The sequence below is a fragment of the Rhinatrema bivittatum genome, chromosome 7 (genome assembly GCF_901001135.1).
Source record: "Rhinatrema bivittatum chromosome 7, aRhiBiv1.1, whole genome shotgun sequence".
Classification (NCBI taxonomy): Eukaryota; Metazoa; Chordata; class Amphibia; order Gymnophiona; family Rhinatrematidae; genus Rhinatrema; species Rhinatrema bivittatum.
The window spans coordinates 58,687,499-58,711,617 of NC_042621.1; the positions used below are offsets into that span (position 1 = coordinate 58,687,499).

The 24,119-nt window shown below is 43.4% G+C and overlaps 1 long non-coding RNA gene across 1 annotated transcript in view; it reads right to left on the reverse strand.

Moving 5' to 3' along the window:
• LOC115096124 overlaps positions 1-17,246 on the reverse strand; it is a 156,164-nt gene extending 138,918 nt beyond the window's left edge. The window contains exon 1 of the long non-coding RNA XR_003857981.1: positions 16,895-17,246. This is a non-coding gene — a long non-coding RNA (uncharacterized LOC115096124). The remainder of the gene's footprint in view (positions 1-16,894) is intronic.
• Between the last annotated feature and the right edge of the window lie 6,873 nt (positions 17,247-24,119).

The following is a 24,119-nucleotide window of genomic DNA, read 5'->3' on the forward strand; positions in this document are numbered from 1 at the left end:
TTGGCTAAAATAGCCTCTTTCACCTCCCCCCTTAACCATGCCAGCAATCATTTTGCATTCTTTCCACCTTTCTTAATGTGTGGAATACATCTGGACTGCACTTCCAGAATGGTATTTTTCAACAATGACCACACCTCTTGCACACTTTTTACTTTTGTAACTGCTCCTTTCAGTTTTTTTCTAACAATTTTTCTCATTTTATCAAAGTTTCCCTTTTGAAAGTTTAGCACAAGAGCCGTGGATTTGCATACTGTTCCTCTTCCAGTCATTAATTCAAATTTGATCATATTATGATCACTATTGACAAGCAGCCCCACCACCATTATATCTCTCACCAAATCCTGTGCTCCACTGAGAATTAGATCTAAGATTGCTCCCTCTCTTATCGGTTCCTGAACCAATTGCTCCATAAAGCTATCATTTATTTCATCCAGGAACGTTATCTCTCTAGCGTGTCCCGATGATACATTTACCCAGTCAATATTGGGGTAATTGAAGTCTCCCATTATTACCGCACTACCAATTTGGTTAGCTTCCCTAATTTCTCTTAGCATTTCACTGTCCGTTTCGCCATCTTGACCAGGTGGATGTTAGTATACTGCTATCACTATAGTCTTCTTCGACACACAAGGGATTTCTACCCATAAAGATTCAATTTTGCATTTAATCTCACGCAGGATGTTTATCCTGTTGGACTCTATGCCATCCCGGACATAAAGCGCCACACCACCTCCCAGGTGCTCCTCTCTGTCATTGCGATATAATTTGTACCCCAGTATAGCACTGTCCCATTGGTTGTCCTCCTTCCACCATGTCTCTGAAATGCCAATTAAGTCTATGTCATCATTCACTGCTATACATTCTAATTCTTCCATCTTACTTCTTAGACTTCTGGCATTAGCATACAAATATGTCAAAGTTTGTTTTTTGTATTTTCATTCTGCTTTTTAATTGATAGGGATAAGTTAGAATTTTTTAGCTCAGGTGAGTTTTTAGTTACAGGCACTTGGACTACTTTTCTTATTATTGGAACCTCACTGTTGGAATGCCCTAATGCATCATTAGTATCTTCTGCAGATACCTCTCTCCGAACCATGCGCTGCTGAGCGACTGTCGGCTTTCCCCTTTGAAAGCTGCTCTATCTCCTTTTTAAAGGTAGCGCCAGCAGTCTAGTTCCACCCTGGTTAAGGTGGAGCCCATCCCTTCGAAAGAGACTCCCCCTTCCCCAAAAGGTTCCCCAGTTCCTAACAAAACTGAATCCCTCTTCCTTGCACCATCGTCTCATCTATGCATTGAGACTCCGGAGCTCTGCCTGCCTCTGGTGACCTGCGCGTGGAACAGGGAGCATATTGAAAGGAAGACAATTTCAGGCAGTCAATTTACAAGCTCAGATCACTATTTAGCCAGGCAAGTGATTTTAAAAATTGTCCTTAAAGTATTGCATCACTCTGCATTAATTGGTATAATGCATTCCAGATTAATTAATACCATATTTTCTTGATTACATGACTATGTATTTCACCTTAGTCCTGTAATCCCATGCTTCCCTGAATTCTCTTATCAATCAGTGACCTTATTCTTTGACCCCCTCCTGAGCCGCATCAGGAAGAGGAGCAGTACCGGTCTCATTACTCTTTTGGGAAATTTTTTTTCCCTTTCTCACAGCCACTGAAATTAGAACTTGCTTTGTTTTCAAGGTCACCCTATAATCAGTACTCATAGACGAATGAAGTCAGAAAATATCAGTGCCCAAGTATGCAAGGAAAATCAGATATTGAAAAACGTGTTATTACAGCCTCTAAGCTATTTATATGTAAAGAAATCAAACTTTATTGGACCTCTTTTAAATGTTACTTTGGTGGGTTTGCTTTATTTTGCATACTGCTTAAATGCAAAACCATGCAACACCTGTACAGTCTTAAGATTTTCTATCTTCACCTTTGCAGATCTATTTAACTTCAAATGTTCAGAACTTGAGTTGAATGTACATGTATTTGCTATTTACTTACATAAGTTAACTGATGTTTTTCCTTACCATGTCTTTCAGAGAAAGAAACAAAAAGATTGCTCCTTCTTGTAAGAATTGTGGTTCACACCCGAACTGAATGGTCTCAAACAAGAACTAAGAAGGAAAGAACATAGATGGCGCAAAAACCCTTCCATGGATGCCCAGGCTGCCTACAAAAACACCATGCACCTGTACAGGAACCCGATCCTCCGGACAAAAAGAGACTTTTTCTCCCAAAAAATTAATCACTTCATTTTTTACTCTAAAGCCCTATTCTCGTACGTCTCATCTCTCACTAAATCAGCCCCACCAACTATTCCTGATGATCAAGCCTCATCAAAAGCTACAGAATTAGCGATTTACTTTGATAAAAAAAATCACCAACCTGGTAGCACCACTTAAGTCCAATAATATCCAACCTCAGCCCTCTTATAAGCCCACTAATCAGCAAAATTCCTGACTTGATACATTCGAGCCCTCCTTTTCATTGGAGATTGAAAGCATGCTCAAGAAGGTCAAGCCTTCATCTCATCCTGCAGACCCAATACCTTCAAATCTCCTCATCTCCATCCCCAAAATCATTGCGAAGTATATCTCGGATATCATCAATTGCTCCCTTGCTCAAGGGCTAGTCCCGGACTCACTTAAGATCGCGATCCTCAAACCGCTGCTAAAAAAACCAAACTTGTCACCAACGGATCCTGCTAACTTCCATCCGATCGCCAATCTACCATTTATTGCAAAACTACTAGAAAAAATAGTCAACAAACAACTATCAGAATACCTGGAATTGCACAAGATTCTAGCCCCAACTCAATTCGGATTCCGAAAAACACTAAACACTGAATCACTTCTAATCTCACTCTCCGACTCTATCATCCTCAGCCTTGAAAAAAAACAATCATACCTTCTCACCCTCCTTGATCTATCCACAGCATTCGACACAGTGAACCACGCCATACTTTTAGATCGTCTCACAGACATTGGTATCACTGGTACAGCACACAGATGGTTCAAGTCCTTCCTTAATAATAGATGCTATAAGGTTAAAATTAACAATAAAGAATCTCATCTGGTCAGCTCCTCCATGGGAGTCCCACAAGGCTCCTCTCTCTCCCCAACGCTCTTCAACATTTACCTCCTTCCGCTATGCCAACTCCTTTCAAACCTCAAACTAATCTACTATATCTACGCCAACGACGTGCAGGTACTAATCCCCATTAAAGACTCTATATCCAAAACCCTCAGCTTCTGGACCAAATGCCTTCAATCAATCAATCACCTACTTACCAGCCTCAATCTAGTTCTAAACACTAACAAGACGGAGATCCTTCTCATCTCTCACGACGACGTCCATGGTCTAAACAATCCCCCAATCTCATCACAAATAAAAACCTCTCCACGTGTCAGAGACCTCGGCATCATGCTTGATAATCAGTTCAACCTAAAAAACGTTATCAACACTACTACAAAAGACTGTTTCTTCAAACTACAAGTCCTGAAAAGATTGAAACCCCCTTCTCCATTTCCATGACTACCAGACGGTTCTACAATCAATCATCTTTTCAAAAATCGACTATTGCAATTCGCTACTGCTAGGCCTCCCAGCCAAATCTATCAGACCCCTGCAGATGGTCCAGAACTCGGCCGCAAGGATCCTCTCCAACGCTAACAGAAGAGAGCACATCACCCCCATTCTGCGCAACTTACAATGGCTCCCCATCAAATTTAGAATTCTCTACAAAGTCCTCATGATAATCTTCAAAGCTACTCGCAATCTTTCTCCACTGGAGCTGACCTCTCCTCTTCGACTTCATGAATCCTCCAGACCGATCAGATCTGCCCCCCCCCCCCCCCCCAGTCAAGACAGCCCTAAGGAAGCGCGCCTTATCCACCGCTGGGCCATCACAATGACGCCCTTCCCTCCGATCTCTGGCAAGAACATTGCCTGCTCACTTAAAAAAAAAAAAACTTAAAACCTGGCTATTCAAACAGGCTTTTCCATAACATCATGATCCTTCCACCAACTCTGGAATGCCCTATCTCGTCACGCACTAGATCTCATCACCCACCAGACAGATCCTCTCCCAGAAAACCTTGGATTTAGATCCTCTCCCAGAAAACCCTTGATTTCCCCCCAGGCGGGGTGGTTAGTCATTCCTTCCTCCTACCCATCTCAAACCACTTATATCTGGACTTAGATTTACTGCATTAATTGATCCCAGATCTTATAACTGTCCTTCTACTTTATTTTATTTATTTCATCAATCTGCATTCATGTTGGATGCAGGTTTCTCATCCTTTGTCCTAATAAGACAAAGGTCCTCAATTACTCGCATCCTTTATCAATTGTTAATTTCTCCCATTGCCGTTGCAATTATCCGTTCAATTTATCCGTTCAGTTCCCCCCGGTTTTTCCCAGTTCTATGTAACCTCCTGCTTTTGTTCTATGTAATGCCCTGTGCAGCATTGTTCTATGTAATGCCTTGGGCTCTTTCTGTTGTTACATGTACACCGATTTGATGTTTTCTTTCAACATGAAAGTCGGTATAAAAAAGTTCTAAATAAATAAATAAATTGTGGTTGATTGGTCTGCCCAATGTGAGATACTAAATATGCATGAAGTACTGACAGCAGATTTAGAAAATATTGAGCTTTTTTCCATAAAAAAAATTGAAATATTTTCAGTCATTAGCTTTTTTAAAAATTCAAATATAAATTTTAAAAACACATTTTAATGTAAGTATATGGCAGCAAATTCCACATGAGTAAGCAGACTCTATGGAACGAACCTCTGCATTCACAGGTTTATAGACATCTTGGAACTTTGACCGTACCTTAAATCAAGAGTCTCCAGGATTTGCACAGTGAATATGCATGGGATCTATTTGCATGTATTGCCTCCATTGTATGCAAACAGAGTTCATGCATATTCAATGTGGAAATCCCAAAAACCCGACTTGGTTGTGGCTCTCTAAGACTGAATTTCAATACTGAATTACCAGCATAGCTTTCCAGCATCAGTACTGATGCTGGACAGCTGTTTTATCAAAAGGAGGAGCCTTTTGGTTCCCAGTATGATGGTCCATGTTAGCCCATGTGGGAGGAGGTGGTGGAGGTGGGAGTAGGAGTGGGAGAAATCCCATTGGGTAAAGATTAAGGATGCATGGCCCTCCACCAAGGACTGTTACAGTGATGGCTGGTTTATTGGTAACAGCAAAGATGGGGTGGGGGCTGGGGAACTCAGGTAACTTAAAATTCATGACTCTGTAGCCCTGGTTTGGTCTGGTTCTGGCTGAGCTGTAAGTCCACAGGAACAGGGAGAAGCTGCCAGACAGACATATCAGTAATCATCATTTTTTACTCCTGTATTTTTTTTTCTGGGTATTTGGGAATATCCTGCTAGAATTTGGGAATATCCTGCTAGATAAACATCATGAGAGAAATGCATTCTGGTTCATTTAATTCTGATAAGGCTGATGGATCGGTCCCATTCCAAGTATGCTGAGGCAAATAAGATTTTTCAGCTCAAACAGACATTCAGAAAAGTGAACTAAGAAAAGTCTCTTACATGCTTTACATGATTATAATTGTTATAGAAAAGGGACCAAAAACAGATGAATGCAGGAATGAGGACCTGTTATATAACTATAGTAATCAGTTGCTCTGAGCTTTCCTTACTTTTCTCTGACTTAGGCCTGGATTCATTATTCTCACATCGCCGGATTTTAAAAGGGTTACGCGCATAAGTTATGCGCCCGGGGGCGTGGTCGAGGCCTCTGGACCAGCCCCTGGGTTGGGTGATGGTGCGCCAGTAGCCCGCTGGCGCGCGCAGATTTACGCCTGCCTCTGGCAGGTGAAAATCTGCCAACAATGGTGGGGGGGTTTAGATAGGGCCGGGGGGGTGGGTTAGGGAGGGGAAGGTGAGGGGAGGCGGAAGGAAAGTTCCCTCCGAGGCCGCTCCGATTTCGGAGCGGCCTCGGAGGGAACAGGCAGCGTGCGCCGACCCTGGATTTTATAAGATACGTGCGGCTACGCGCGTATCTTATAAAATCCAGCGTACTTTTGTTCGCGCGTGGTGCGCAAACAAAAGTACGCGTGCGCGCTGTTTTTGAAAATGTACCCCACAGAGAATAGTGAATCGTACGGTACCGGGGGGCGGGGGGATGAAGCGGAGAGTGGGCTTGGGAAAGCCGGCAGCCAGCGCACCACTGCGGTGCGCTGGCTGCCGGCTTTCGCACCGAATAACTACATCATAAAAGGTGTAGTTATTCGGCACGAAACTGGCGGCTATAAGTGTCCTTAACTTTCGCTGCCAGCGATGTCTCTGCAGCATCGGCCCCGGTGCCGCCCAACTCCTCCTCTTCCGGGGCTGACTCCGCCCCGATCACCCTATCGCACGCAAAAAGGGACTTTTCGTGTGCGGAAGCTATTGAGAATGACCTCCTTAGTCACCTCGAGGGCCAGATTTGCTAAGCATCCTTTCCCATGGACATCAAGTGGAAGAAACCCATTCAAACATCTGGCCCGTGAGTGCTTTAAATTCCTTGTATTGCAAAAAGGCTTAATATACTCTGCTAGAAAGTTATTCAGACACCTGATTTGCCATGTTCCTGTAATACATTTTCCTAACCCCAAGATAAAGATTCCTGCATCTCTTTACCCTTTAAACAAAAAAAAAAAAAAAGCTATTGTAATAGCATGTTGTGTGATACATGGCATGAATACCAAAACACGTGTGTGCACTGCTAAACTATTTAAATATGGAAGAAGTAGTCTCTAATAGCATCAGGAAATTGAAATTTAAAAATTTTTCTCACTCACTTATTTGATGAGAACTGGGCTGCTGACAGGTGAAGCAGAAAGTCATTTTTCAAGTTAAATGCCAAATGGTTATATAGCATAATATTCAGTCAAAATTAACCACCTCGCTGCTGCATGCTTAATGGAAATCCGTCTCAATATAGACTATGGAGACTTCCTGAACGCCAAAAGAATATTTTCTTTTCTTTCTTTGTTTTAAATATTGTTTTTATTTTTAACAAGAAAGGAAATAGAATCTTTTAAATAATTCTTGATATCCCAAGAAAAATAGACTTCCTGCTGATTATTCTAATGCATATTGAGAAAGTTTCCATAGCACTATGCTATTATTCAAAATCCAGTACACTTTTTGGTGAACTGGCTTTGTTAGGTTTTCCGAAGGAAACATCATTTGGAATGATTTGGGCTACCAGTTACAGAAATCTTTTCAGCCTTTTCATTGTAGCTGCTGTTAATAATCTGGGGTTGATTTGTCCTCCCTACCCTCACCCCCATAGTTTGAATTATCATTTGACAAATAACAATCAGACATTTGTGGGTTTGCTGAATATCAATTGTCGTAAAAGGATTTATTCAGGAGAGAAATAGTTATGCCATGACGTCTCTCTGACGTAACTGTTTGTGTTATCTGTACAAGGATTGTTTTATCTATTTTTGCTTTTGTTGTGGATAAAGTTATACGACTGTACGAAACTGATGTTGGCAGTACAAGAACAATGAAAATAAAATGTGAAATTCATGGTGCAAATGCAGGGCTGCCACCCTAAACCTCCATCAGTACCCTTCAGCTCCCTCTCCAAACCGAAGCACCAGGGGCTTAGTCACCAACACACATGCATGGCTTTTCTTTACCTACTAAAAGCTTTTTTCCCTGAATATATTTATTCTGGCTCAGGGCAAGAGAAATTTCTTCTTGGGACTCTCTCTTTTTTTGTTTTCGGCTTAGTTCCAATTATCTTTCTTGAAAGGAAAATTTTATTTATTTATTTATTTTTAATTAGTGTGCCATTGGGATGGAATATGAAAAAAAAAAACCCCAAAAACATCAGTAGTGAACTTTTTAACGATTCAGGTTCCGAAGACTTCCTTGCTGCTTTCAAAGAAACAGTGCAGCCATCTTTGCCAGATGTTGCAGCCCCTGTCTTTATTAAAGTGGTTTTCTAGACGTTACCTGGCTTAGCATTCTCATAAACCACACATGCCACACCAATCATATATACCTCATCTGAATTGGTTTTGGATTTTTTGAATTTCTTTTTATTCTCCTCTACTACCCCAACCTGCCAGTAAAATTCCAATAGATTCCCCCCAATAGCTCTGGGGATAAACTTGACTACTGCAACACTTTGCTATTAGGCCTACCAAAAAACACGTTGCAACCATTAAAAATGCTTCAAAATGCAGCAGCGTGCATCATCACCAACACACACCGCCACGATCACATCACTCCTGTGCTTCAATCCCTTCATTGGCTACCCGTAGCATCAAGGATCATATACAAATCGATTACACTGATACATAAGGCTATCTATAACCAAAACATGCAATGGTTCTCTGAGCACCTGTCTTTCAAAAAAACAAACCATCCAATCAGATCCCAACATCAGGCCAGACTGCCGATCCCTTCTCCTAAACTAACTAAACTTGCATCCACTAAAGAACGTTCGCTCATCAATGCAGGAAACAAAATGTGGAACAGTATGCCCGCGGAACTGCATCTAGAACCCTGCCACCGAAAATTTAAACATAACCTAAAAACATGGCTGTTTAGAAAAGCCTTCCATTGAAGGATGGGACTCATGCAAATTACATACTTCGCTGCTCAACCTACTCCTGATTCCTCCATTCTACCTTCCCTTTCCTTTCCCCACCGAACTCCCTTCCCCCTCTGACATTGGGGGGGGTAAGGGATTCAGACCAGCAGGGTGGGTCTTGCTCCCTTTCCACCTCTATGATTCCCCCTTTACCTACCTGCTTTATTCCCTAGAAATATCTCCCTTCAAGACAGACTTTAGTTAACATTGTTACACATATGTATTTGATATGTATACTCCTAGTTTTTCTGTTAAATAAGCATCTTGCTTTTTCCACTTATGTTCATTGTAAAGCCTATGGCTGAATTACTGTTTGCTGTAAACCGAGGTGATGTGCATTACGTGCCACGGTATATAAAAATCTATAAATAAATAAATAAAATAAATGATGTTCAGTTGACCTTAAGCCAGTCTTATATTTGTCTGATGCAACTGCAAATTGTTAGTGCATTGGGATGCACTGGTGAGCCCGAACAAGATGGCTGCCTAATTTGAGGTCTCCTCAGAGACTTGTCTTCAGTTTCCTCGGTGGTGAAATCATACACCCAACAACTTAAGAGCAAAAGCTATTTTACACAATTAAGTAAATCTGAGTTGGCATTTGCAATAGCTAGGCCAAACGTGATCCACTTGCTTGTGTGAAAATGTTGCCAGAGCATAAGATTTGCCATACTGGGTCAGACAAAGGGTCCATCAAGCCCTGTTTCCAACAGTGACCAATCCAAATTACAAGTACCTGGCAAGTACCTAAACATTAAATAGATTCCCATGCTGCTAATGCCAAGGGATAAGTAGTGGCTTTTCCCATTTCTATCTGGTTAATAACAAAAATGAGGATATGGTCATAGCTGAATTGGCTCCATTAAAACAAATGTTGCATCTTAACCATGAGACTACACAGAAAAAAAAAGAGATGTCTAGGGGAGGAACCAAGATGGCCACTGCATAGCAGACGCATTTCAGTACAGCTCCTGGGAATTCCCGGTATAATTCTACTATTTCCACTGATATCCTTTTTCCTTGCAATGGGGAAACGGAAAGGAACTGTTCAGCAGGAAAGACAGCAAGTTCGCCGGTTCCCCTCCACCAAACATCATTGACTAAAGTGCGATTCATCCGGAGTTTGGTAATTGAATCTGGCTTGGCTGGACTTGGGAACCCCGGCGCAGATATATCTCTTAGCCCCGATCACCATTCCACTTCATGCCCTTCCGCTGAACATGATGCCTTGGTTGAGGCCTTGTTAGGAGCATCTGGGGACCTGGAAGGTTCCGTTTTTTCATCTGGCCCGGTTTCTTCCATCTTGACAGTGCAGTTCCAGCATTTGGATGCCAAAGAAGGGCCTCGAGGGGCACAGCTTGTCGAAGAAAGTTCAGTCTTATTATCTCCCTTGATGAAGAATTTGAAGAAAGCTTGTTTGGCAGATATTGCTATATCTACTGGGACTCCTTCTATAGTTTTTCCTAATCTTTCTGAATGTGCTAAGCCTGATGATATCACTATGGACAGTCTTTGAACTGTCCCAATGTTAGTCAATAAATCTCTCACCTCTTTGGTTTCCCTAACTACAGACCTTAATAAATCTCAAACTTTTGAAACGCGACTGGTTTCTTTGGAACAGAAGCTGACTGAGGTGAAAACTACTATAGTAGAAATTCAAGATGTACAAGTTAATGTCATCAAAGACTTGTCTTCTACTTCTCGTAGAATTGAGAATATTGAAAATTCTCTTAGATCTTCAAATTTGAGGATACTTAATTTTCCTCAAATTCCTTTGAATGCACCCTCTGATCTTTTCTCTATGTATTTAAAAGAAGTTCTAAAAATTCCAGAGAAAGCACTTCCTCCTAGAGAGAAGATCTTTATTTCTTCTAGCTAATAGAAGATCATTGGATAACAATGCTGTGGATGTTCCTTCTAATGTAACTGATTTTCTTGAAAATTCTGGAGAAGAAACTGTGAATGATCAAGCTATATTATTAGTGTCATTTGTCTTTATGCAAGATCACAATAATATTTTGTGTTTATATTTTCGCAATAAAGACTGTTTATTTAGAGGCCAAAAGATTTGTATTTTTCCAGATATAACAAAGCCAATGCAAGAACAGAGAAAGAAGTTCTTAGCAATTAAGGACTTAGGCCTGGATTTATCAAAATGCGGTAAGTACCGCATGCGATAGCAAAAGGGGTGTGTTTTATGCTAATATAGCATTTATTGCAATTTGCACTAATCACCTGTGGAAAGAGCTAAGTTAGCACAAATTGCAATACCCTTTTCAGATTCTGCAGTAAGTGCCAACCTGTTGTATTTCCTGCATTCAACCACTGGGGGACCATTGTTAATGGTCCCAGATGTGTGTGAGAGAGAGAGAGAGAGAGAGAGAGAGAGAGCAAGCCTGGCCATAATGTCATGGCCCATAGGTAGGTATTTGTATCCCTATGGTAGGCCCACCTAGTAACTCGAGGTGGGGATTAGGTAAGAATGTAGGGGGTTAGGGGCCACTTTGACATTCTACTTGACACCTACGAACAGAACAGTGGTCTCTTGTGAAGATTTGATGGCCTTTGGAGTGAGGAAACTCACTCCAAGATGAGATTTGGGCAAGGTTCTCTCAACCCAGCTTGATGGACTCTCTACCTGGGTAACATCAAGCTAAGTTGAGAGAACCTTGCCCAAATCTCATCTTGGAGTGAGTTTCCTCACTCCGAAGGTCATCAAATCTTCATGAGACCACTGTTCTGTTCGTAGGTGTCACGTAGAATGTCAAAGTGGCCCCTAACCCCCTACACTCTTACCTAATCCCCACCTCGAGTTACTAGGTGGGCCTACCATAGGGATACAAATACCTACCTATGGGCCATGACATTATGGCCAGGCTCTCTCTCTCTCTCTCTCTCTCTCTCTCTCTCTCTCTCTCTCTCTCTCTCTCTCTCTCTCTCTCTCTCTCTCTCTCTCTCTCTCTCTCTCTCTCTCTCTCTCTCTCCCCTTCAATGCACCTGAAATAGGCCTTACAGGAGACATTGCAAAGGGCAATGAAACCTTACTGCACAGTCACGGCAGCTATCACACAGCCTAACACAATTCAAAGAGGTGTAGTTAAAATCAGCATTACAGCTGTGCAATAGCTCTTCACAGACAGGCTAACCCAGCCCACTCTCTGCCCCTAACTCCTCCTATTTTCTGAATTTGCATCGCACCATACGATATGGTGCGATCGCATGCGTTAAACACGTTTTCGCATGTGTTAATGGGGCTTTTCGCATGCGATAAGCCCTTAACGCATGCAAAAATGCCTTATCGCATTTTGATAAATGACCCCCCTTAGTTCTTTCCTTGGGAGCAACCTGTATTATTCGTTATCCCTGTAAATGTGTAATAACTCTTGATTCTACCAAATTTGTTTTCTTTGATCCTATCCAGTTAAAATCTTTTTTGGAAGCTCATCAGGGTATTCAGACCCTTCCTAATACGGATAGAGTGGATATTGTATAAATTGGGTTGCTTTTCTGCTAAGCAGCTACCTTCCTGTTATTGAGTATATTGCATATTGTTTTAAAACCATTCCCCTTGGCCCTTTCCAATATGTTCCCCCCTCCTACATATTGTGGTCTAATGTGGCATTTTGAATATTTTTCCTTTGAATTGATTATTCTATATTTTTGTTTTCAATGTTTCTATATTGAATATCTTATGCATATTTGATTTGAAAATTATAAAGAGTTAAAAAAAAGAGAGATTGTGTTTACAGCCCAATTTGTACAACAGAATTGTCTAGTTCAACAGAAACTAGACAATATGGAAAATCGTATCACAATCTTGGACCCTATGATTCACCTGGCACCAATAAAGTGCTGTGGAGATAAAGAAGAATAAGAGCAACGTCAAAGATACAAAAAATATGAGCCATCAGAACATCAGCATCCTTAGCTACTAGACAGAACGTGGAAGGTGATCATCCAGTTTCGATTTTAAAGAAATTCTTCCCTCCTCTCCAAGGCCTTTGAAATTGAAAGTGCCCATCACATTCCATCATGCCAAATTGGAACCTGGAAGTAACCATGGGCCATGAATTTTAAACTGTTGCTGTCATAAGTGGAAATCAAGCAGTCATGTGGAAGGTAATAAACTTTTTGCTGCTGATACAGTTAAGAAAGAGAATGACATTTCTTGAGCAGTGTGTGCAATTAAACAAAATGTTGACAAGATATGGTCCGATATACCTTGCATGGATGAGACTGACCTTCAGTCATAACACCAAGGACTTTATGGATCCTGATGAATTGCATTTATCGATAACCATTGCCCAAACAATGGTCACATCCTGAACTTTGGCTCACTGCTAACTTTTTCACATTCAGTGTGACACAGATGCTAAATGCTGCTGTGCTTTTCTTATGCACTCGTAAAGCTTCTGAGTCCTCATCTTTCTTTGAAGTGCCTACTTGCAAGTGGATATTATGGCATTGACCTAACATTCTCATTTTGTGCATTCTCTCCCGGACTCCTCATTGGATTATTATTGTTGCGGTGGGTTTTGTATTTTCTATTTTGCTTTCCAGAGAGACAACATGCAATCATTCTGCCTGCAGTGACTCTCATACAAATTAGAACAGGCATGGTCATTCTGAAGACTTGAAGAAATATATTGATATTCATCTTACAAATAAGATGGTCACATGCTGAACTTTCCTTTGTTGCTACTGCACTTGGTTTTTTAGTCTGACACAGCATCCCTGCTTCCTGTGGCTCCTGTTTTTAGGCTTCCTGCCTACAAAAGAATATGGCTGCCTGTGACTATCATCTCTTCTTCCAAGTCTTCTTTTCATTACTGGTTTAAAATTGTTTTGTTGGGCTTTGCTTTCTTTTCTCACTCTTTTGTATTCTTGTAAGAATGACAGAATGTAATTATTGGAAATATAGGGATACTCCCTCTCGTTTATTTTTGCAGGCTGGACCTTTATTTCTCTGTAAATCTTGCTGGATGTGCAGCAGAATTTGGTTTAAATGTTAGTGAGTTGATTTTTCTGGGTGCTGTTATTGGGCATTCTCATCAGAGGGCTCTTATGTTTCTGCCTGCTGAAGTTCTGGTGTCATATATTGATGATTAGGTCCATATTCAGAAGCATTTACCTGACTAACTCAGAAGTTATCCGGCTAAATGAAAATTTTGGGGATTTATATGGCTAAATTCTGGCCAGGTAACTTTTTTAGCCTGCTAAAATTTGGCTGGATAAGTCAGGGGCAATCAGGGGGGATAACTGGGAGGAACTGAGTTAATTTATCAGGCTAACTGGTCGGTCCATACACAGGACCAGTGCAAGGGTATTAGCCTGCTGTCCCTTCCCCTCTGGGTTACACCCTCCTCACACACAATTAAAAGTTATTCATTTATAATAATTTACATGAAAAAGAACATTCAAAGTACATTCTGAGGTAAACGTTATCACTTATAACATGTATGTTATATGTACATGTCCTGCTGTGGTGCCAACCAGAAAACCCTGCAGAAAAAAAAGTAAAAAGGACACTTGGAATTGGTATTAGGCCTATTGTAATGTTAGTTGGGTGTAGACGTGGCCTTCATAAAGCAATGAATAAACCGTAGTACAATTTCAATATAGCAAACCTCCCAATCAAAACAGCGCTAATTGGCAGCGCTCAAAAAGTAACCACCCTACCTATGAAAAAGTAACACTGCAAATAATACACCAGGCTCTATAATATCAATGTACCTCCTATTTAGAAAATAGAACAAGCCAGGTTGCTATAGATCCCTACACAGAAACTACAGGCTAGCAGAATACCTCACCTTGATCACACAAGCAGAACATAGACAGACCCTCACCAAATACAAAATAAAGACACCATAAACTATAAATAGAAAAGTATAGACAAAAACTGAACCGGAAACCACGAGAAACCAGATTCTGAGTGCAGTGAAACAATGGAAATACAGAAATCATCTTTCCTAATTAAGTAAACAGTAAAATAAAAAAATATAAATTATCACTAGAGTAAAACCATACTAATAATAAGAATAAATATTTCAAAACAGCCAATGAATTGAACAAATAATCCAGTAATTTAAAAATCATACACATTTTCCAAATACCAATAAACTATTTAAAAACAGCAAACACATCAAACAATAATGAAAATGAATAAGAATAAAAAAATCCTGTTATCCATACCTAAGATCTTTTGTTTCTGGGTGCCTTGAGATTGTTGTAGATTAGCAGGGGGAGAGGATAGGGGTTATTGTTCACACATTTTCTCCTCTCTCTCTCAAATATACACACATACTTGCTTACTCAAGCACACACACATACATTCTCTCTCTCTCTCTCTCTCTCTTTTTCTCTCTCTCACACACACACACACACACACATACATACTCTCTCTCACTCTCTCAGAAGCTCAAGGCCATCAGCAACAGCCTCCTCTTTCAGCCCCTATGGCCCATTGTACTCTTCCTTTTTTCAGGCTGGTGGGCTGCCATTTCTCTGCCTCTTGCTGAACAGGGACCCGGCTGAAGTTTCTTCCTGAATGGACTGGGCCGCACTGCTTCACATCCTCCTGACGGCTGCTCAGTTGGTGCTATTTTTACCAACCTCAGTCACACTGCCACCTCTCCTCTTCCTGCTCTTTATTGCCATGCAGGCCTGGGGTCAATACTGCATCTACTTGTGCCAGGAGGTGCTGTTTTTCTTCCTGCCCACATAGGCCCATACCATGACACTTTCTCTCCCATCCCATGTGGGTGGTAGGGAGAGACAATGCCGTTGCCACCCCTCAACCAATGGTGCTCTAGGCTGCCACCAAGTGCTTCCACCAGCCCTACCCATACACCTCTGCTAATATTAGCGGGGCAAACTAATCCAGCTAACTTTAAGATAGCTGAATATATTCAGCAGTGTACAAGATGAAGACAGGAACATCTTGAAGACAGGACAGACAAGGGCGCAGGAACCAATGAGTGACCAGGACAAGGAACGAAGATGAAGACGAAGGATCAGGAACCACAGATGAAGACAAGGGAATTCCAATGAAGAACAGAATGCCTTGAAGAAGCGAGGAAGGATCACAGAGGTCTCCTGGAACGAAGAGCTGGAATAGAGAATCCAGGAGCAGACCAGCTCCTTGTGAAGGCGAAGATGAACTGAAGGAAGGCCCTCTTTATAGGGCTGAAGAGGGAGACGCCTGACGAATGTGATCAAGTGAAGCCAGGAAGGACTGCCCACCGCTAGCCCTTTAAAAAGTAAAGAGAGGCGCTGCTGCTGCACACCAAGGAGGAAGGCAGGACCTTGGAGAGTGGCATCCATGTCGCAACGAAGAAGTGGGACCCGACGGCTCCTTGCCGCGAAGAAAAGAAGATGATGGTGGCCTCCTGCCGCAGGAAGAGAAGCTCTGGAGTGATCTCCTGGCCACAGAAGAGGACCTGGATGACGGCGGCGGCCTCCGGGCCATGGAAGAGGCATGTCGGCAGCCTCCTGTCACGTGGCAGCATGGTGGCACAGCCCGCCATGCAGGAAGAAGGCGTGGGCGATCTCCGGATCGCAAGGCTGGATGGCAGCGGATCCGACCACCGCGGAAGACAGGCAGCGGCCTCCAGGCTGCAAGGGACGGTGTCGGGGAGCCTGGCAGCACTTGATGGCAGCCTCCAGGCCGCGAAGATGGCAGCGGCTCCCAGGCCGCAGGAGAGGAGCAGCTGCGGCGGCCTCCAGGCTGGGAAGATGGATGGGGCAGCGCTCAGGCACAGGAGGCAGTGATGACGGTTGGCAGCGACGGCAGCAGCAGCCTCTGGGCCCCGCTGCAAGGTGAGAGGCTGCTTGTTGGCCTAGCCTGCAAGCAGCATCATAACAGGGTGTCCTCGACCAGTTTGCTCTCAGTGGGAGGGTTCTTAACCAAAATGTCTGGTGTGGAAGGAGAGTCTGAATCTCCTTTCACATCATCTTCCATATTCTAAGTGGTCACATTGTTTACTGGTGCAGCTGCAGGAATGGATAAAAGGTCAATAATTAGTTATGTTGAAAACCCAAGCACCAGAAAAATAAATAAACAATGTAAACACGGCAGTCAGTTTGAAAATCATACCTTCGGTCACCCAGAGTCACACCCATCGGGTGCAGACCCTCCATCCACCACCTCTGGGTGCATAGTTGACAGGATCAGCTCCTCCAGGGAAGTCAATGTCAGAACACAAGCAGGTCCACCCGTCCGTTTTCATGAAGCCACAATTTTACCCACCTTCTCTTTAACCTTCCTGTAGGTGTCACGCCAGTGGTGCTGAATCTGCTGGAAATCCCGTGTCTTTACCCCCTGGGGACTGACCTCTCATGCAATCTGCACCCAGATTTGCTTCCTGGTCAATGCATAAGACTTGGATTTGAAGAGTGCCTTGTAGTTCTCACAGGTGCTCCAGCTCAGCTGCTACTTCTCCGCATGAGAAGCACATATTACATACACGCTTCTGTGGAGGTTAGTGACCAGTGGGACCTGCAAGCTCTTCCTGCACAGTTGCCTGTCTGTCATCCTGAGGCAACATTCATTTCCTTCCATTGATCTGTCCGTCCAGTTGGCCATCAGCATTTTGACTGGTCTCCATTTTACTTGCTTGCTGCTAAAACAGAGATTGGGAACAAAAGTATTGTACACCTGTTATTGGCAATTTCAAGAAGAGCAATGATATCTGAAAAAACAGATAAGACAGATAGGAAAACAGACTACAGACTATCATAACAACAACAAACACACAGGCCTCCCAGAGAGTATGGACATTGCGAGAAAGGCCTCCCAGAGAGCATGGACAGAGAGAAAGGCCTCCCAGAGAGCATGGACAGATAGAAAAACAGACTGTCATAGGAAGGACAAAGACACAGATCTCCCACATGGACAGATAGAAAAACATAGGAAGGACAAAGACACAGGCCTTCCAGAGAGCATGGAGAGAGAGAGAGAGCGAAAGGCCTTCCAGAGAGCATGGACAGAGAGAGAGAAAAAGGTCTCCTAGAGAGCATGTACAGATAGAAAAACAGACTATCATAGGAAGGACAAAGACACAGGCCTCCCACATGGACAGGTAGAAAAGCATAGGAAGGACAAACACATAGGCCTCCCAGAGAGCATGGACAGATATGAAAAAGGGACTCAAAGGAACATAAAATGTACAATCATTGGAATTACAATGGCTCCCCTAGAAGCAGTAAAAAGGCAGGCTTTAATGACGCAAAAATCTAACTCTTCGGCATACAAAAATTGGGCTTCCTTTTAAAAAAGGTTTGTTTACAGACGTCCTTTTCCAAGTATTCTACCAATGTGCAAGGGTAGGGCATCACTAAAGTGATTTTCAGAAGGGCTGGAATGCAAGGACGTTCAAAAACTGGTTAAGAATTTCAATGCTCGGAAGCGGACTGCTCACCATTCATACCTTAAAAAGCACATCCAGGAATCGGAATGTCCATTATTCCGCCGATCAACATCTGATAATTGAGCACAATATTAAAGGATCGACGTCCGAGACTTGGGCATCGTTAAATTATTTCCAGGGGCTGAAATGTAAAGACACTGAAAAACGTTAGGTAAGAATGTATGGTGGACAGGAGGCTCCCGGGCACTAAAAAAACATTCTTATCTACTTTTTTCAGTATCCTTGCATCTCAGCCCCCTGATATCAATTTAATGACGCCCAATTCTTAGATGTCGGTCCTTCAAGGTGTTATACATGCTCAATCATCAGACATTGATTGGTAGAATGAACACAGATGGGGTCTTGTTTATGGACGTCCAATTCCTGGATAATCTTTTTAAGCAGTGAATGGTGGGCAGATAGACACCCAGAAATCGGACATCCATAAAAAAGACCCCATTTGTGGACACTTTCAAGGACGTCCAATTACTCCTCCACACCGACAAAAGTAAAATATAGCATGAAAAAACAGTTAAATAAGCAGAATGTTATGGGAGTCTCTGTTTAGTGGACCCTTGGGCCGACCTGCTGGAGACTAGGAAAGGTGGTCAATGTCTCTGATGAATAGCAGGTCAGGAGGCAGATGTTCAGGCAGGACGTAGATGCTCTTCACCCTGGAAGCTGGTACTCCCCCGGGAGGAGCCTGTAGGAGCCCAACCGCTGGGACTTAGGTGGCTTCACCCTTGGAAGCTGAAGCCCCCCTGGGAGGAGCCCGTAGGGGCCCGGCCGCTGGGACTTAGGCGGGTTGTGGATCAGGACAGGTAACTGGAACCAGACTAGGACAGTAGCAATACTGTAACTGGGCTCGGGTTCTGGAACCAGGCAAGAACTGAAGCAGGATTCGGGTACTGGAACCAGGCAGGAACTATAGCAGGATTCGGGTACTGGAACCAACCAGGTACTGTAGCAGGCGGGCAGGAACCAAGCAGGTACTGTAGCAAGCAGGCAGGCAGGAACCAGGCAGGTACTATAGCAGGATCGGAGAGATGAGGCGAAGCCGGGACCTGTCCCTGCTATGCAGAACTGCCTATCACCTACTCAAGTGTGAAACTGGTCTCCTCTGCCAAGGACCCCTGGACTACTTCTGCTGGGTTACCTTCACTGCTGCTCACTCCCAGGGCAGTACCATCGACCTGTACAATAAAAACAACTTCTCTGTGTCTGCATGTATAGAGTCTAGCCTAGTACTGCGGTTCCTCATGGGGCTCCTCCCCGTGGGAGTGACCATCACTGCAGTACCCAAGAATCCACTCCAACACCTCATCATAACCATAACAGTAACTTACGTGCGTAACCCCGAAAACCTGTCCCTGCGCGCGACAAGCCTATTTTGCTTAGGCTCGGCGAAGCGCACAGGCCCCGGGACGCGCGTATGTCCCGGGGCTTTGAAAAAGGGGCTGGGAGGGGATGGGGGCGGGGCACCAGTCCGGTGGCGGTCCGGGGGCAGGACCGAGGCCTCTGGCACAGTGACCATGCCAGGGGTTTGCCCTCCGGCACTCGGCTGGCGTGCGCAAGTTACGTTTGCACAGAGGCAGGCTTAAATCACAAAATAAAGCTAGGGGGGGATTTAGGTAGGGCTGGGGGGCGGGTTAGATAGGGGAAGGGAGGAGAAGGTGGGGGGGGGGGAGAAGGAAAGTTCCCTTCGAGGCCGCTCCGATTTCAGAGCGGCCTCGGAGGGAATGGAGAAAACCATCGGGGCTCCCCTAGGGCTTGGTGTGCACAAGGGTACACCCCCTTGCGCATGCCGACCCCGGATTTTATAACATGCTCACTGCTGCGCGTGCATGTTATAAAATCGGGCTTAGATTTGGGCACGCCGGGTTGCATGCACAAATTTACTCCCGCGCGCATGTTATAAAATCTGACCCTTAGCTTTTGCCTGCTTCTGACTAGCTATTTAAAACGAACACACAGAGGTCATATGAAGCCTTGCTTGGAGTAGGATGTGATTCCCTTCTGCTCCATGCACCTTCTGGATAACACTGCTGATTTTACAAGAGCCAGTTTATTTTTCTACTACTCGTGCATGAACCGCAGCACGGACGTATCTATTAGAAAATTAAAACAAAGTCAAAAACAAGTATTCATTTTTCAGTTTTTGACTTTGTTTTAATTTTCTAATAGATACGTCCGTGCTGCGGTTCATGCACAAGAATCCATAAGAATAATTTTCATTTTGCTGCGAATAATTTCAAATTTGCTACAAATTTGTCAGTCATTTGCAAGGTATACTTTTTAAATTTTATGACTTTTAAAATTTAGTTTGTTTTTAAAGATATACATAGGTCGTGATTTATACTCTTTTAGAATAATTTACATAGGTTTTTTACATCATCTTTTAAGTACACATAGTTTTGGCACGCATTGGTTTGACTTGGTTTTAGATTAATGTTGCCCATATGCTCTTTAATTTAGCATGCTTGATATAATGTTGCTTTTCTGTTTTATAATGTTTTATATTTATTTTTTTATGTGAGGTCTCTGTTTTTATGTAATTATCTTTTTTACCATATTCATCCATATTATTGATTACATGTCTTTTTATATATATGTTTCTATTTATTTATTTATTTATGATTTCAAATTATTCATTATTTATTTATGTATGTTTGTCTCCTAGACCCTGAGGCAGCCACTCGGATGTGGCGAAACTCGGCCTGAGTCGGGCGTTTTTATTGCTTTCATACATCTCCAACCAATAAAGATATTGAAAAAGACATCCTTTGGCATCTACTCTCTTATGTTTTCTCAAGCCTAGGAGCAGGGCCAGAATCCAGGAGGTGTGGTCAGTAGTCACAGAGGTCAAGTTCCACAGATCAGTCCGAGATAAGTCAGTCAAAGCTAGGGTCAGGTTCCAGAGATCAGACGTGGTCAAGAGCAGGCAGAGGTCAGTATCCAGGCAGCGATCAGTGTGGTCAAGAGCAGGCAGAGCTCAGTACCAGAGAGTCAGTCCAAGAGGTACTACCTGAGGGAACACAGGAACAGACAGACACTGGAACAGGCAATGAGACACAGAGGCAAACTAGTACACACATGGTGTCAACCTGATGCTGTGCTTGATGGTAATCCAGCCAGCCAGGTCTCTGTTCACCAAGGAACATGGGATATTGGATGGAATGGCATGACTCCAGGAGATGGTAGAAAGGAGTGTGGTCTGGGGCGAGCAACTCAACAGGACAGTGATGTTCCAATTGGTGTCAGTGCTCTTGGAATTCTTGATATGGGGGCTTTATCCCACAAGCTTGGAATCAAGTGTTCTTGGCTTCATAGATATGGGGGCTTGAACCCAAATTGTTCTTGGAAGCACTGGTGTGGGGGCTTGAACTCACAACCTTATGATCAAAATCTCTTTATGACTCTATGGTGGATCAGAGTCTCTTCAGGCCTTAACCTCTGCACCACAAGTGAGGCCTGGTGTGCTGAGGAAGGCTCGGTGGCCGCTCGGTGGCCACTGTGCTGTTCCCCAGGAATATTGAAGACTGACTGGAAAGTTATATTAGATAGGCATGCCATGGTGCCTTGGACACTTTGGAGCAATGTGTATCTTGTCTGCCTTGTCTAATATACACTTCTGTATCGTCCAGGATATTAGAGGAATCAGAGGATATGCATACATGAGGCCCCTTGATCAAGGGATTAAAAATATGTCCTGAGATACTCCTGCCCCCGACATGTGATGAGTATTGCAGCTGATCCTGCCTCAAAAACTCTGCTGCTGCTTTTGGGGTTGAGTTTGTTGTGGTTTCTGGCTTCTCTGGCCTCTTTGTTGGTTCCTCTGTTGAGGCTGTTGTGTTTGAGGCCTTGATTGCTGGTAGGTAGGCATCCTATATGGATGGTATTGCCTATATGGCTTGCGCTGGTAGAAGAGCTTCTTGTATGGAAAATAATACTTTCTGGTGGCATATTTGTTATCTGTAGGTGACGTTAATGACTGTACTGCCATGTTTTGCTACTTTATTTGGGAAGCTGTTTCTCTCAGCTTCTCCCCAAAAAGGTTGCCACTCTCCATGGCAAATTGGCTAGCTTGTCATGTACATTGTTGCAATTGCGCTACAGTCTAATCAAGCCGTGCATCTGGCTGCCATGGAAACCGCTGAGTACCTAGCCGATGTATCAAAGGCCTCATAGACAGTTCTCAGGAGATGATGAAAATCTTCCACCAGGTCTATTTATGCCTGTGGTGTTCCCTGGTCCCCATGCTCTCTAGAGACCAAGGGTTTCAAGTTTTGGACATATTCATACAGATATTGTGTGATATAAAAATGTTGTTGATGGATGTGCACGTTTAGCATGGAACCTTGGAATATCTTGCGACAAAACTCATCCAGAAGCCTGTTGTTCTTGCCGGGAGGCATATTGGAGTGAAAACTTGCCTTTTTTATACGTTTCATAGCTGATTCTACTACCACAGAGGTATGTTGAATCTGAACCATGCTATAGTGTGTGGACTTCCGCGTTCTGAATTTAAGATCTAATTTTCTGGATGTCATGAGCATGGTATGAGGGGTCTCCCACACTTTGACCATGACTGAATCAAGAAGTGAATGTGAGGGGAGTGCTGTTGGCTCTGATGGAATGTCTAAAATCTTTAAAATACCCATCTTCTCCACTCTAGGATCAGGGATTTTGAGGGTTTCCACTTTCAGGAGAGTGCCTGCCATTTCCAGGAACAAGGAATATTTAAGGTTTCAGGTGGCGAAGAAGGCTCAGCGGGCTTCTTAGGGGGATAAGAACATGCCATGCTGGGTCAGACCAAGGGTCCATCAAGCCCAGCATCCTGTTTCCAACAGAGGCCAAAAACCAGGCCACAAGAACCTGGCAATTACCCAAACACTAAGAAGAACCCATGCTACTGATGCAATTAATAGCAGTGGCTATTCCCTAATAGCAGTGGCCAATCCAGGCCATACGAACCTTGCAAGTACCCAAAAATTAAGTCTATTCCATGCTACTGTTGCTAGTAATAGCAGTGGCTATTTTCTAAGTCAACTTAATTAATACCAGGTAATCCTTTTTTAAACACAGCTACACTAACTGCACTAAGGGATCTAAGAGATCTAAGGGGAACCCTGAAAAGTCCCCCAGTAAAGATGGAGGTGACTGTAAAGGATGGTTGACTGGTTCGGGGAGAAAAATATGGGCAATTAGAGGCCATAGGCTGATGTCTGTGCCTTTAGGAGATGGACGATTCTCTGAGGGAGGTGAACAATCTCCTTCAGATGGTAAAGGAGAGTAATGAGGTTGAGAAGGCTGTTCTGCAGGGAGGCTTACGAAAAAGGACTTCAGGATGGAAGTAATCTGAGACATTGCTTCCGAAACAGAGGTAGCGGGAGTTGCTATGTGCTTGCTCTCCCTGTGTGGTTTAACCTTCGGCAGGTTTTGGGAAGAGTGAGATCTCAAATCCTGAGATGAGTGGGCTCTGGAACCCCTATTCCCTGGCAGGGGTAGCGCAGTCCAAAGAATGCTGGCTTCCGTGAGTCTAGGTCTGGGTGCTGGAGGTTCCTTTATGGGAAACTTAGGTCTACTGTGCAGAGGTTACAGCAGAGAAGAGGAGCGTTGATGTATAAGGTCCTTAAATGAGAGGTCATGTCCTGAGCCCTCTGAGGCGGAGGAAAGATAGGGTGATATATGAATCAGAATTTCATCTTCTTTTTCTAGATCTGAGAGGCAAAGAAAAGATCTAGGTGAGGGGGATGGTTTTGGAGGATGCACTACCTCCTCCACTCTGACAATGTACTTGGACAAAGCTTCAAGGTTTGTCGGTGCATCATGAAGCAATGGTGCTGACCTTGTCACCTGTGACAATGCACTTACTGTTTGGAGTGATTTGTCTGATGCGTTAACGTGTGTCGATTGCCCCAATGCTTTGTCTTGCATCGAATGGTACTTTGATGGTTGGATCTAGGTCAGTCGATGCTTTTTTCTGCATCAAGCATTTTACCTGCATCGATCTCTCTGATGTTTTGACATGTGATAAGTGGGTGCTTTTTCTTGCTTTGAATGGGT